Source organism: Capra hircus, chromosome 24 (assembly GCF_001704415.2).
Source record: "Capra hircus breed San Clemente chromosome 24, ASM170441v1, whole genome shotgun sequence".
Taxonomy (NCBI): Eukaryota; Metazoa; Chordata; class Mammalia; order Artiodactyla; family Bovidae; genus Capra; species Capra hircus.
Genome location: NC_030831.1, coordinates 8,565,114 through 8,570,961, shown reverse-complemented (window position 1 = coordinate 8,570,961; position 5,848 = coordinate 8,565,114).

Genomic DNA, 5,848 nt, shown 5'->3' with positions numbered 1-5,848 from the left:
CTGACCACAACACAATGAGTTTATAACACACGCACGTACAGGTGTGTGGCAGGTGGGGGCTGTTCTCTGCTGCTCTCCACAGCCTTTCTCTAGTTGGGGGCTGCTCTCTAGCTGCGGTGCTTGAGCTTCTCACTGCACGGCACAGGCTGTAGCACACGCTAGTTTCAGCAGTTGTGGCTTCCAGGGCTCTAGAGAACCCGCTCAGTAGTTGCGGTGCACAGGCTCAGTGGGATCTTTCTGGACAAGGGATGGACCCCGTGTCTCCTGCATTGGCAGGCAGATTCCTTACCACTGAGCCACCGGGAAAGCCCCTCCTGAGAATTTTGAATCAAGTTCCAGGGTCTCTGGCTGTGAACACTGTTTGCACTCACCCCAGATCCTCTGTGGCTACTGCCTTTGTGGGGACAGTTCTAGGAAAAACCCTTGCTGACTAGAATGGATTAGGACAGAGGCCATTCATTCCCAGAGAAGGGTAATTGCTCTGTCCTTCCCTTGTCATTGAAATGTCAGTATCTAATGAAGCTGCAGAAATGCTGCTGATGCAGGCACTGCTGAGCTGGCTCTGTGACAGCGGAACAAGCTTCCTATTCAATGCCCCTCACCCAGGTCATGAGAGAAGTAGCGCCACCACCATGGACCCAACATGTGATTTTGTTCTTGAGACCTCAGAGGACATAAAAGAGGCAGTTTTGGATCTTTAATCTCAACTTCCTCCTATGAGTCAGGAGGGGAGGTCAGTAGGACATCTTTAGAATTCTGCCAACCACAGACAGTAATAGAGGAAGGGCATGACATGAAGGATACAGTCTCCTGACCAATTCCTTTGCAAAGACCATGGCCGTCTATAAATGTGTGGGTGAAATGGCCTGCAGATGGAGAAGAAGCTCTTTGGGGTCAGGGGGACACAGGAACACAGCCTGGGCCTGCTCATGAGCCCCTTACATAGGTGGTAGAATTAATTCAGGTGGACATGGAGATGCTCCTCTAAGAATAAAAATTAAACTCTCCTTAAAAGTTGAAATAAGTGATTTTAAATAAAAGTCTACCGTGGGAGTGTCTCCTTACCTGAACGCAATCAATATAACGATTGGCTGAAACTCTTTCCTAGTGCTGAGGAAACTAACAAAAAGAAACAACTTGTAAATCTGTCCTAAATCCAGTACTAATTGGATTTCAATAATGGGATCCCTTGTGTATGTGTGTGTGTTAGTTGCTCAGTCATGTCCAACTCTTTGTGACCCTATAGACTGTAGCTGGCCAGCTGGCCATGGACTTCTTCAGGCAAGAATACTTGGGTAGCCAAGTGGGTTGCCATTTCCTACTCCAGGGGATCTTCCTGACCCAGGGATCGAACCTGGGTCTCTTGCATTGCAGGCAGATTCTTGGTTAAGAATCTAGGGAATCTAGGGAAGCCTGATGGGAGCCCTTAGAGTTTTCAAATGGTTAATTATAATCACTATCCTATACCTACAGCCACAAAAAATTACTGCCTAATGAAGGACATGTTAGATGTAGCCAAGTGGGCCCTGCACCCTCATCCTACAGTAATGAGATGATGCTGGTGAGGAAGATGGATAGATTGTAGATGTTGCCCTGGACTACAGGGGATGCCAGTAAACAGCACCCCAATAGCTTCTGCAGTCCCCATATGGGCCAGAGTATTCAGCTGCTACACAGATTATTCCACAAGCTAAAGATGACCAGTTTTCCACAGTTGGCTTGGCTAAGGCCTTTTTTCTATATTGCTTTCTAGGGAGAGTTATCAACAGTGCGCATTCATGTGGAATGGTTCCCAATGTACTTTTGCCTCAAGGATATTTGAAATTTCCTGTGTACTGTCACAGCCCAGTGAGGCAGACCTGGTGTGATGTTTCTAGATTATCGTGCTGTAGTCCATGATACAGATGACATTATGATTATTTCTGAAACTGAGAATCAACCTAAAAGCAAATTTCCAATGATCATATGACCAATAGAAAGTGGTTTATGAACCCCCCCAAAAATTCAGAACTTTGCATAAACTGTAAACTTTGGGAGGATTCCATGGGCTGGCATGCCCTGTGATACACTGTAGACCAATAGGAATGAAACCTTCTTGCTCCCCACCTCCCTTTTAAGACTAAATAAGAAGCCTAAACTCTTACAGCCCTTCTTGCTTTTGGAGAAATCATATCCCCCACTTAAGGACACTACTGGGCCCAATTAATTTTTATTACCTGGAAAAGATCATTCTCGGTTAGAAGCTTCATTAACACAAGCCTTCCTGAAACTGAAGAGGCTGTAAGTGTAAATAAAAACAAAAACCAAGAATTTTCTTTAATATCGGGAACTTTTGGTAATAAATTAAGAGTTTATTATTACCACACCTATTAAATATTGTGGGCTTCTCAGGTGGCACAGTGGTAAAGAATCTGCCCGCCAATGTAGGAGATGCCAGAGATGCAGCTTCGATCCCTGGGTCAGGAAGATCCCCCAGAGGAGGAAATGGCAACCCACTCCAGTATTCTTGCCTGAAACACTTCATAGACAGAGGAGACTGGTGGCTACAGTCCCTGGGGGCGCAGAGTCGGACATGACCGAGCACATTGCACCGAAAATCCTGGCTTGTGTAGTAAATAAAAAAAAAGAAGAAATAAAGAAGAAAAGGGGAGAGCATAACGATGGGAAGAAAAGGAAATAGTAACTAATCCTGGATTATCTATATTAAAAATTTTAAAACGATCTCATGCAAATTATTAGCTTTAGTCGAGGTTTAGCAAAGTGTATAGGTTAAGATATTTATGCAAAAATCAATAGTATTTCTTTAAACTAGCAAAAAGAGAAGGCATACATTTAAAAAACATATGATTTCTAATAGTAACAAAAATGTTGCCTTGTAATAAAACTAACAGATATGACAGCCATGTGGAGAAAATTACAAACCTTATTTAAATAATCTAAACAAGACACAAATAAATGGAAAGATAAAACAATTTAGTCAATAGAAAACAGCATCACACAGGTATCTGTGATCCACAGATTACCTATCCATTCATTGACATTTCATTGAAAATCTCGTGTTTTATAAGGACCTTGACAAGCTGATTTAAAAATTTGTACATAAGAGCAGACCTCCAAGTATATCCAGCTTGTTCATACAGAAAAAGATGAAGGTGAGAGAATGTATTCTGCTAGATATCAAGAGGTAAAGACATCGGAGGATGATGTGGTATCAGGACTGACTATTGATCAACGGAATAGAATAGACAAGCCCAAAACAGACTGTGTATGAATGGCAATGACATGTGACAGAGAGAACACTGAAAAGAACACTCTGCGAATTTCACATCCGTAAAGACAAAACAATTTGGATCCAAATCCTACACAGTTAGCAAAAATGAACTCCAGTCTGAAAGGAGACAAGTGGACAAGCAATACTTTAAAACCTTTAGAAGAACATACAAGAACTTCAATTCAAAGGATTTCTTCAAAATTGCTGGTCCAAAGGAAAACATTGATACAATAATTGAAAGACACTCTAGAGAAAGTGAAGTGGAAAGACAAGCAACAGTTGGAAAGGTTATGGGCAACACAGATAACTAAGGATGTGTTAGTTAAAAATCAACAGGAGAAAATACAAAGCACATAATGATGAATAAAATACACAACCAGGCATTTTACAGTAAAGGAAACACAAATATCAACTAATTTGCAAAATGCTCCACTTCATATTAAGGAATTCACTTCATTGGTGTACCATTTGACTTCCTTTTTGAATGTGGTTGTAGAACATAGAGAATTCTCACACCCTACAAGTAAAATTTATATTTATGGAGACCTAAAGTTCTCTTCAGTTCAGTTCAGTTCGGTTCAGTTCAGTTGCTCAGTCCTGACTCTTTGCGACCCCATGAACCGCAGCAAGCCAGGCCTCCCTGTCCATCACCAACTCCCAGACTCAAACCCAAACCCATGTCCATCGAGTCGGTGATGCCATCCAACCATCTCATCCTCTGTCGTCCCTTTCTCCTGCCTTCAATCTTTCCCATCATCAGGGTCTTTTCAAATGAGTCAGCTCATCGCATCAGGTGGCCAAAGTGTTGGAGTTTCAGCTTCAAATGTTTTAATACTGAATTATAAAATGTAAAGTTTTGGGGGACAAGGAGGGTGGGATGAATTGAGAGACTAGCATTGACATAAATACACTATGTAAAATACATTACAGTAAAGAATCTGCCTGTAATGCAGGATACCAATCCCTGGGTTGGGAAGGTCCCCTGGAGATGGAAATGGCAGCCCACTCCAGTATTCTTGCCTGGGGAATTTCATGGAAAGAGGAGCCTGGTGGGCTACTGTCCATAGGGTCACAAAGAGTCGGACAGGACTAAATGACTAACACGTTAATCAATAGCTAGGGGAAGCTTAGCATAGTGCAGCGACCTAGCTCGGTGCCCCGTGATGACCTAGACAGTTGGGGGCGCAGGGCATGGGAGAGAGACTCAAGAAGAAGGGGAGATATGTGCACATACAGCTGATTCACGTTGTTGTACAGCAGAAAGTAGCACAACATTGTAAAGCAATTATACTTTAACAAAAACTTTTAAAAATTAAATGTAAGGTTGCATCTAAGTAAACTTCTTGATTGCATATCTCAGATTAGATTCCAGGCTATCAGTGTAATAGGTCAGATTCTTTTATCCATTAGAAATGCAAAAAAATATCAGTGCTCTATTATAATTTTCACAAAAATACCTATATTTACTTCCAAATGTCCCTAGGGTTAAAAGGTGCTAACCCAATTACATAAGTCAGTTAATAGTCCAGTTAATTAGGTTATTTGCTTCTAGAGAGTTTGCCCAAGGGAATAAATTTAGATTCTCATCTCTCTGAAGAAACACTTGAAAGCTTTTTAGTTATTATGACAGTTCCTTCCTAATTTCAACAGAGGATGGATATAATTCTGTCTGCTCACAGAAGTCTGCAGAAGTTTGGTTTCCCTGCTGGCTCAGATGACAAAGAATTCTCTGTTGATCTGATATTTCACTAACCCTTGAATAAAACCCTGGTTTCTGATAAAGAAGTTCTGCATTCTTTTATCCCTTCCTTTCCTAGACATAGAATCAGTTATCTCTCCAAAAAATCCTGCCTCCTTTCCACGGAAAGTTAATTTTAGAAACTATAATCTGGGCTTTAATTTACATATTAAGCTGGTCCCATCTGAGAAGATGTTGCCTCTAGGACATTTCACTGGACGGAAGGAGAAACCATTAATTTTATTAATAATTATATATGTAAATATATATGTTACATAATATACTAATAATATTAATTCAGGCATATATCAATTGTCAAATTCATTTAAAGGAGTTCAAACAGACAATTGTTAGGACTTCGAATCTCTGAACACTGTTTGCACTTCAATTAAAATTCAGAAAATTATTTGAATTGTAGTCCAGGCTCTTTTGGAGGAAATATATACATATATCCTGTTATTTTTCTTTCAATTAAAAATAATTTCTCAAGCCTCTGACTTTGGTGTTCTAGGGTCACTTAGAGGAACTATCTCCATTTTGGTACATGTTCAGTCACTCAAACATTAAAGAAGAGTAAATTTCAATAAAATATATTGCTTCAGGGAAGAGATTCTGAATCTCTTTTATGTGGGTCAGGCAGAGTTTATTGGAGCTCAGGGCTTTTATGTGGAGTACCCTGTGTATTTAAAGCCCTAGTGGCTTTTCAGGTAGAGAATCTGCCTGCAGTGCAGGAACCACCAGAGATGTGAGTTCGATCCCTGGGTTGGGAAGATCCCCTAGAGGAAATCGCAACCGATTCCAGTGTCGTTGCTGGGAAATTTCATGGACAGAGGAACCTG